This window comes from Nycticebus coucang, chromosome 12 (genome assembly GCF_027406575.1).
Source record: "Nycticebus coucang isolate mNycCou1 chromosome 12, mNycCou1.pri, whole genome shotgun sequence".
NCBI lineage: Eukaryota > Metazoa > Chordata > Mammalia > Primates > Lorisidae > Nycticebus > Nycticebus coucang.
In genome coordinates this window covers 32,995,344-33,005,584 of record NC_069791.1, presented here as the reverse complement: position 1 = coordinate 33,005,584, position 10,241 = coordinate 32,995,344, and positions in this window count along the sequence as shown.

Sequence of the window (10,241 nt, the reverse complement as noted above, 5' to 3'; positions counted from 1 at the left end):
TAGAAATATTAAGTGATAGATCTGTACCTCAGCCCCTTGGCCTCAGAAGCTATAGATGAGGCAAAAGCCCAAGTGAGACATTGGAGTTATTTGGACCCAGTTGATATATCCCCTACTCTGTACCCAAACATTGCTGCGGTCACCTTGTTGCCACTGCAGTTGTCTTGCAGCAATTACTGTCCTACATACCAATTACAGTCCTCCACACCAACTGCAGTCCTCCACACCAACTACTGTCCTCCACACCAACTACAGTCCTCCACACCAACTACTGTCCTCCACCCCAACTACAGTCCTCCACACCAACTACTGTCCTCCACCCCAACTACAGTCCTCCACACCAACTGCAGTCCTCCACCCCAACTACTGTCCTCCACCCCAACTGCAGTCCTCCACCCCAACTGTAGTCCTCCACACCAACTACTGTCCTCCACCCCAACTACAGTCCTCCACACCAACTGCAGTCCTCCACACCAAATACAGTCCTCCACACCAACTGCAGTCCTCCACACCAACTACTGTCCTCCACCCCAACTACTGTCCTCCACCCCAACTACAGTCCTCCACACCAACTACTGTCCTCCACCCCAACTACTGTCCTCCACACCAACTGCAGTCCTCCACACCAACTACTGTCCTCCACCCCAACTACAGTCCTCCACACCAACTGCAGTCCTCCACACCAACTACTGTCCTCCACCCCAACTACAGTCCTCCACACCAACTGCAGTCCTCCACACCAACTACAGTCCTCCACACCAACTACTGTCCTCCACCCCAACTGCAGTCCTCCACACCAACTACTGTCCTCCACCCCAACTACAGTCCTCCACACCAACTACTGTCCTCCACACCAACTGCAGTCCTCCACCCCAACTATTGTCCTCCACCCCAACTACAGTCCTCCACACCAACTTCAGTCCTCCACACCCACTGCAGTCCTCCACACCAACTGCAGTCCTCCACACCAACTACAGTCCTGCACACCAACTACTGTCCTCCATACCAACTACAGTGATGCACACTAACTACCATCCTTCACCAGCTACATTCCTCCAAACCAGCTACAGTCTTCCACACTAACTACTGTCCTCCATGCCAACTACAGTCCTCCATACCAACTACAGTCCTCCATACCAACTACAGTGCTCCACCCCAATCCAGAAGGACCTCAGCAGCACTGTGCCTCCATTTCTCCATCAGCATCCTGAGGAGTGTCTTGCTGGGTTCCCACACAGGCCTCAGACCTCCTCTCAGAACACACGTGTTGCAGTCACTATTTTGATAAAATACACTGGCTTTTTTGTCACAGGAACATCACAAGCATGCTGCCTCAGGAGCTTTGCTAGAATACTCTTCCTCCTAGATAGCCACACGGTTTGCATCCTCACTCCATTCAGGTCTTTGTCAAATATCATCTCCTCTCAGAGGCCTTTCCTTACTACACTATGTAAAAAAAAAAAAAAAAAAAATCACCACTTCAATTTCTTTAAAGTGCTTATTATTACATGACGTTGTATTATGTACTATCTTATCATCTGTCACTCCCACCGGATGGAAGCTCCACGTTCACCACTATAGTTTCAACACTTAAAAAAGCCTTTGATTCACAGGCACTTGATAATTTTTTTTTTTTTTTTCGAGACAGAGTCTCATTATCTTGCCCTGGGCAGAGTGCTGTGGCATCACAGCTCTCAGCAACCTCAAACTCTTGGGCTTAAGCAATTCTCTTGCCTCAGCCTCCCAAGTAGCTGGGACTACAGGCACCCACCACAGTGGCTAGATAATTGATAAATATTTTTAATAAAGAAAAACTTTTTAGGTTGGGTATGGGCTCACACCTGTAATCCTAGCACTCTGGGAGGCCCAGGTTGGAGGATTGCCTGAGTTCACATGTTTGAGACAAGCTTGAGCAAGAGTGAAACCCTGTCTCTAAAACTAGCTGAGCATTGTGACGGGTGCCCCTAGTCCCAGCTATTAGGGAGGCTGAGGCAAGAGGATCACTTGAACCTAGGAGTCTGAGGTTGTTGTGAGCTAGGCTGACCCCATGGCACTCTAGCGTGGATAAAGAGTAAGACTCTGTTCTCCCCCTCCCCCCAAAAAACTTTTTAATGAACAGCTTTTTATGCACTAGGAAGTGTTCTATATGCTTTGTAAGTATTAATTATCTTAATTTTCCTAATATCTTTATGAGGTAGGTACTATTGTCTTTATTTATTTTTAGACAGAGTCTTACTTTGTTGCCTCCAGGAGAGTGTCGTGGCATTATAGGTCACAGCAGCCTCAAACTTGTGGGCTCAAGTGATTCTCTTGCCTCAGACTCCAAAGTAGCTGGGACTGTAGGAGCCTGCCACAACACCTGACTATTTTTAGAGATGGGGTGTCACTGTAACTCAGAGCTGGTCTCAAACCTGTGAGCTTAGGCAATCCACCCGCCTCAGCCTCCCTGCCTGCTGGGATTACAGGCATGAGCCACCACGCCAAGCCTTATTATTATTATTTTTTAAGACAGAGTCTTACACTGTCACCCTGGTAGAGCGCCATGGTGTCATACCTCATAGCAACCTTAAGTCCTGGGCTCAAGTGATCTTTTGCTTCAGCCTCCCCAGTACCTGGGACTACAGGCTCACACCATCTAATGCTTGGCTATTTTTTTTAGAGACGAGGTCTTGCTCTTGCTCAAGATGGTCTTGAACTCTGCCTATCTCAGCCTCCCAGAGTTCTGGGATTACAGGTGTGAGCCACGACACCCAGCAACAGTTAGATACTTCTGTAATGGGTTACCTGTGTCATTCAAAAAGAAAGCATAGCCCCCCAAAAATAAAGCATACCATGAGAGACAATATTGTATATATGGAAGGTCTTAAAATGGATTTCAGTCCACTGACACCTCTCTCTCCTGCTCTGTGCTTCGCCTCTCACTGGCGTTCCACCTCCTGCAGGAGGAACCTGGTTAACGTGCCCCTGGGCTTGATTCTAAGACCATCTCCATCTGAGCAGACCTTGAGAAAGCTCTAACTGCTTTGCTTCCCATCTGGACTCCAGGGGACACTAACTTCACCAGGAGAGTATGTTTGGAGGAAAAGTCAAAATCCTCTCCCTTCTCAGAGACCAATATATCTGAATGAGATACTGATATTCTTGCCCATCACATATATGCTCCTCTTTCTGGAAATGACTTCTGTGAGTTCTAAACCATTTGGGGTTTTTTGTTTTGTTCTGTTCTCCCCACCTTTTTAGGATCATACTTAAAATCTTTTATTTTTACATGCTATAAAAATATGGGTCAAAGCATTCCACATTCCAATTTGTTGCCATCATCTCTTGCAATTACTTGTTCATGGGTGTGGGCCGGTTTTAGTTTAGGTTTTTTTCCCCCCCTCAAACACTAAGGCCTTTTAGAGGCAATGATGTCATGCATTGGGTTTTTGGAACAGTTTATGTTCTTTGGTATTTCTTAGAACCACTTAAAATTTCCTACTGGATACGATTTTGTCCTGCTGAAATTCTATTTGGAATGTTTTCCCCACTAGTTTAAAAATACACATATGCATACAGAGCATCTCTCTCTTCCGCCCTTCTTTCCATCGTCTGTTAGCTTTGGCTTTGGAGGCATTCTGGAGCATTTGTGACCTTCCAGCTCTGCCCCGCTGGTTGCAATGTTTGTGGCACACGGGGAAAAATCCTAGGAGATTAACGACCGTGTAGAGCTCAACTGCAGTGTGTGGTGTGGAAGTTGGGAGTCCAAACGAAGGTGGCAGGTGGGAAGGGCTCTCTCTGTCTCCAGGAGCCTCCCCTGAGGTGCTTGTCTGTTACCTCTGCAGCACTGGGGAGATGGAAGTCAGCGGGTGGCAGGAAGGGGCAATAACTGGGAAGCAGAATAATTAGCCACCCTGATCCAGTCCTGGCCCAAGTGGCAATGCGATCTTTCACTTTTCTTCCTTTCCTGTCTCTGTTTCCTCTCTCTACTCCTCACTTCTCCTCTCCTTGAACCTCATACTATCTTATTTAATGTAGAAGAAAATGTGGGCATGAAAAAACGCTATTCAAGACTAAATTGTATAATTGTAACAGAGAATCCAGGGCTACTTAGGAAAAAGTGGCCTCATGACCTGCCCTGCTGCCCTGTTGAGCTTCATTCTGCAGGGCAGGTCATGACTGTGGTCTGCGTCCCTTCCCTTAATGCTGATTCTGACCATTGCAGGGAAGTAAGAGGTAGAGGAAGTGAGAAACACTGCTGGGATCTAAGTCTGGTAGAGCTGTAGAGTCCATCTCTGCTCTCCCAAGTCTCTTCCATAGACGGGGCTAATTCTTTTCTTAATACTACACACCTGTTATGTGTCCGGTGTTGTCCTAGGGATAGTGTGGTCATCAACATGAAAACAGTCCCTGTCCTCATGCAACAGCAAGGAACAAAAGTCAATGAAGTGATTGCAGGTGTGATGAGTGTGACCCAAAACCTTATTAAGGGAACTGTGGAAGTACACGGTGAAGGAGCTGATCTGATTCCCTTTACCTGTATGCTCAGCCCTGCCTGTGATATTACCCCTTGCCCAGTTGGTGACCCTTAGAATAAGACTTGCCAACAATGACCTAAAAAGCCCTAGGCCCCCACGTAGACCCACCAGACAAAGCCTTCCCCCATCACCTACTATGCTCTAGTTCTCCAGTCCCACACTCTGGTTCCTACTGGTGTTTGCACTCTTTCATCTTGCTTAGTCCTTGCCAGTCCCTTCCCTATAAGACCAAATCCTTTCTTTCATATCTTTAGCCACTGACTGGGCTCTGCTAGCACTGGCTGCTCTGTGTCCCCCTGACTGATTCTAGCTTGCCACTGGGACTCCTCTGTCACACCCCACCCTCCAGACTGGCCAACCTGCCCAAACCAAACCTAGAGTAGACCCTCAGTCCTTTTTCCTCTAACTTCTGGTTTTTCCTTCCCCTCTATTTCATTTTGCTGTGACCCAACAGCCTTAGTGGTTGAGTCTGAGTTGTGATACTGTTACTCAGCGTGCCCTGGGCTCATTGGCAAGTAAATACTTATTGATTTGTTCTTTCCCACTTGCCCACAGTGCACATGTTGACTATTCATTCAAGAAAAATTTCCCAGGAGCCTACAGAGCACCAGGCATTATTCTGAGTGCTGAGGAAATACCAGTGAACAAAACAAAGATCCCTGAACTTCTAAACACGTCCGTTCTGTGTGTGCCCTCTTCAAATGCACAGCTTGAAAATCAAATGTACTTTGATACGAGGTCATCTGGGCTGCCTACTCAGTGTACAAGACACGGTGTACTTCAACTCTCCGAATTTCCCAAGATGAAGGGGCCTGGGTATTACCTTAATGCCACACCTCTTACTTCCTCCACTGAAAATGAATCTTCATGTGGACGATTTCCAAATCACTCTGCTGAAAGCATGATGTCAGCTCAGAAATTGCTAAACCAAGTTAATAAACTACAACTGATAAATGACTTTCAGGCTTGGAAATTAAATAATTGCTCTTTGAGACTTATGGACCAGACAGACACAAATTGCTCATGGCTGACACAAACATTCCAAGCTAAGTTTAGCTAAGTTTTCTCATTTCAGAGACTTTAACCATGCTATTTTAGGGAACACAAATTTGACTTTTGCTCTGGCTAATGCCTGTAATAATAATAACATGGATCACTACTGGATAAATATTTCTTTGTTTCTCCTTCCAACAGTAATTATAATCTGGTGGCAAACATATGCACACACATGGTATATGGGGCTTATGGTCCTGACATATTTACAGTTGTCTTTGCAATTTCTTTAGCTATTCTCTTCCCAGTTTCAGAGTTTTCCTATTGATTATGATTATAATTGAGCAAACACATATTCCCCATCAAAAGCAACTTCTATTATATTAAGTAGAATTTTTAAAACACTCCCTAGGACTGAATGCTTTCCTTGGGCCTTGGGACAAATGTTGCCCCATACACTGACTGAGTAGTGGAAAATCTGGGGTTGGGTGGTCACCCTGGTGTTGCCAGCAGGCACAGGAAGGTGCCAGTGATGTGAGGCAGTGCAGACAGACATCAGATAGGTGGAGTGAGTGACTGGCCATGTGGTGTGATGTGAGAGATTCCCAAAAAAGGTACTGACTGAGAAAGTCCTTCCTCTCTGCTGCAGACAAAGGGGCTGTGACTACTGAAACAAAGGTGAGGTAAGCCTCACCACTCTGACTCCTAGCCCGTGCCTGCCAACATCTTATCCAACAGGATGTTAATCCAGGGAGGAGGACTCTGTCCTTGGGCCCCTGGCTTACTGGTGTGGAGCTAAGTGATTTCATGGGCTGTCCTGGAGCCCAGGCTGATGTCCCTAACCTCCCTGGGGGAAATCTTCCTTCCTGTGTTCCATCCTCGCTTTCCCAAACATTTACTAGTGCCTTCTAAGAGCAAGGTACCTCCTTAGGCCCTGAGAAAACAATGCCAAATAACATGGATGTCCCTTTCCTTAAGGATTTGATGACAATTTTAAAAATTCGTGTAAAGAGATGCAAACAAAGAAGATTTTTATAGTGATGGAATAGGTCTGTACATTTTTGGTTTTTTGAGATAGGGTCTTGCTCTGTTGCCCAGGCTGGAATGCAGTGACACAGTCGTAACTCACTGTAATGTCAAAATCTGGGGCTCAAGCAATCCTCCTGCCTCAGCGTCCCTGGTAGCTGGTCCTACAGGCACACACTACTGTGTCCAGCTAATTTAAACACTTTTTGTAAAGATGAGATTTTTCTATGTTGTCTAGGCTGGACAACTCCTGGCCTCTAACAATCATCCCATCTGGGCTTCCCGAAGTGCTGAGATTACAGGCATGAGCTACCATGCCTGGCAAATAATAAGATTTTTTTTAAAGGATATAAGAAGTAGGTACTCTGTTTGCCTTTTTTTTTTTTTTTTTTTTACCCAAGAACATAGGTTAAGGGAAATTTAATGAGTTGGCTAAACTGACAAAACTCAGTAGGTACATTAAGCAAATGCATATTTCGGTTTGGAGTTTAGGGGAGAAATGTCTGGGCTATTTCTGTAGATTTAGGAGTTATTGGCTTTGACATGATAATTAAAGGTGTGGAAGTGGATGAGGCCATGGGAGGAGACTGCTGGAGAACTGAGAACAGTATCATTGCAGAGACGAATGGAGACTGAAAGGGCATGGCCAGAGAGAAAAGAGGAAAATCCAAAGAAGAGCTGTCTGGGAGCCCAGGAGGGAAACTTCCCAGCAGAGGCCAATGCTGCAGAGAGGACAAGAGAGACAAGGACTGGTGTCCTCTGACTTCTGCCACAAGGAGGTCTCTGTGACCCTGGCAGGTAGTTACCACCCAGCATTTGGAAATGAAGGAGAGAAGAGAGACTGGAGGCCACATTATAAGATGCTCTTGCAGCAAACTGCTGTGGAAGTGTGAAGAGGAGAGACCCAGGACAGCAGACGGTGGGGGAGGTGGGTTCTAGGGAGGGCTGCTTGTTCATCTTGTGGTGGGAGAGAGGAGGCAGGAGAGCCAGCGGTGGAAGACTCAAAGGGACAGGAAGCAATTCATCCAGGACAGCGGCTGAGCAGAGGGAGGCGGGATGGGGATGAGGCAGAGAGGCTTGGCCTCAGACGGGGCAGGAACGCTTGCTGTATTGGAGAAGTGATGGGAATGGATGCGGGTGGGACATTAGCTTCATGGGCAGAAAATCGGCAAGTTCCTGTCTGAGATCCTCAGTGTTTCTCTGAACTAGGAGGCAGGGTCACCCACTAAGCGTGAGGGAAGAGCCAAGAGCATCAGAGGTTTGCAGTGACTGGAGGAATTTTGAAATAGTTGCAAGGAGGTGAGGTAAAGGTGACTAGGGACACGGTAGGGGACTGGGCCACTGTTGGGGCCCCACCCATATCCCTCTGGAACAAACATGTTGATAGCTTTATGGAGCAAGCACCTATAATTTTTCCTAAGAGTGTTCCCTGGTTGGGAGCTTCTGTGACCTGTTCACAGGCAGCCTGAATAAAGGGAATTAATACCCCTGGGCACAGTCCCCAACCAAGGACAGAGAGCAATGAGTGGGCCAGCTCACGGGGGGTAATCTCTGTGAGTCTATCACATCCCAGTGGAACTGAACTCCTGTTGCCCATTAACACCCCTGGATTCCTCCTCCCCACCTTGACCCCCCCATCCCCTTCTACTCTGTTCATTCTTTTACGTGGGATTATATCCAAGGAAACCACTTGTGTTCAAATCCTGATCTCAGGCTCTGCCTTTGTGGAAATTGAAGCCACGACAAGGGCCCATTGGAAGTTAGTGAATCTCAATTGATGGATAGCAGTACCAATCTGCTAGGATGTGATTCTCTAGCAGTGCTTGGGTTGTATAAAACAAACAAACCAAACAGGGTAGGAGATTTTGCAGCAGGTCCAATGAGAATAATGAGGCAAAGATGTTTAAGATGTCAGCAGGAGAATGTTTGAAATGGTGAATCATTAAGCCTTAAAAATGGGGAAAGTGGTGAATTAGAAGATGTACAGCAGAAGGAAAACAAATGTATTATGACAGCTGAGCAGGCCACTTGGGAGGATAAGATACTGTGGTCAGACAGAAGACCCAATTTAGTAATTTTAGAGATGAAGCAGTTTGTGCAAACAGTGGCCATGAGTAAATGACCGTGAATAGCTATCTACTATATTTTATTGTAAACCAGGAACTCAGGCTGGGTGCGGTGGCTCATGCCCATAATCTTAGCATTCTGGGAGGCCAAGGCAGGTAGATTGCTTTGAAACCAGCCTGAGCAAGAGTGAGACTCCGTTATCTACTAAAAATAGAAAATGTAGCCAGGTGTTTTGACAGGTGCCTATAGTTCCAGCTACTTTGGAGGCTGAGGCAAGAAGATAGCTTGAGCCCAAGAGATTGAGATTGCTATGATCTTTGATGAGGCCAAGGCATTTTGCTATGATGAGGCCAGGGCAACAGAGATAGACTCTATCTCAAAAAAATGAAAAAAAAAAAAAAAAGAAAGAAAAAGAATTCACAAATTCCTGAGATTGAAAATGGGAAGGTTCATTTACAGAGATACTCAAGTCACCTTGAAAGACCGTGGTTTGGAAGACAATGACCAGGTGCCAAACTCTATCATTAGTGGGGGTGGGATTATCAGAAAAAGTGCTGATGGGGAAGAATAACAGCCTCAGGAAGCCTTCACTCTTCTAAGGGGCTACATAGTATTCCACGGAACTCAATTTAATTAGCCAGCCTTTCTTGAGGGATATTAAGTTTGTGTCTTATTTTTCAAAATTATACAAAGTGTGACTGCATCTTTTCAAATTTGTGCATTATCTCCTTGAAGTGAAGTCCCTCCTACGAGTAGAATCATTGCACTGAAGAGCATGCATATGGAAGGTTTGATACTTCTTGTCGGAGAGCCCTTTGGAGATGTTGTGCCATTTTACACACCTGCAGAAAAAGCACAGGGTGTTTGTTTCTCTCAATCTTGTCAATGTGTGAATTTGATCAATGTTTGGAAATCGTTTCCAGTCTGATAGGTGAAAATTATTTCATTACATGTATTATTTAAATTTTCCTCTCTCTTAGTGAACTGAACATTTTTTTCATGTTTATCGATCATTTGCATTTTTAATTTACTTGGGAGTTTTGCCCATTTTTCCTGTTAGTTTCTTTATTTTTCCTGGATTATGCAAGCACTTTTATTAGTGTGTATATTAGCCCTTGCCTTGCATAGTGGTATTAATATGCTGCTGAGTTTGTCATGTGTCTTTCAACCTTTCAGTCAATCTTGTATGTGATTTATTTTTGCCACGTAGTTTTCAATTGGTTGTACTCAACATTCATTTATCATTATTTTTCCCTGTATTCTTTTACTTTTATTTTTTACTTTTATGCATTTATATTTAAATCTCTGGCTTCTCTACAATTTATTTAGATGCAATGAGGTAAGGATTTAATATTTTTCCTCTTTTTTTTCATTTGTGGGATTTTTATGTTTATTCATTAAAGGATCTGTAAACAGCATTGTATACAAATCTTTTACAAACATGTCCAAAATTCGTTTGATACTTTACACAAACAAAACATAATAGACCCAAGGAAAGGATGCAAATTCTGACTGTAGGGATAAAGTAAGACTCCCATCTCTAAAGCAAAGGTCTCCTCACAGAGGGGTAGCCAGTATCTATCACAGTAAACTCTCCTACCCCCATTTTATAAACACCTTGTTATTAGTTGTTCCCTT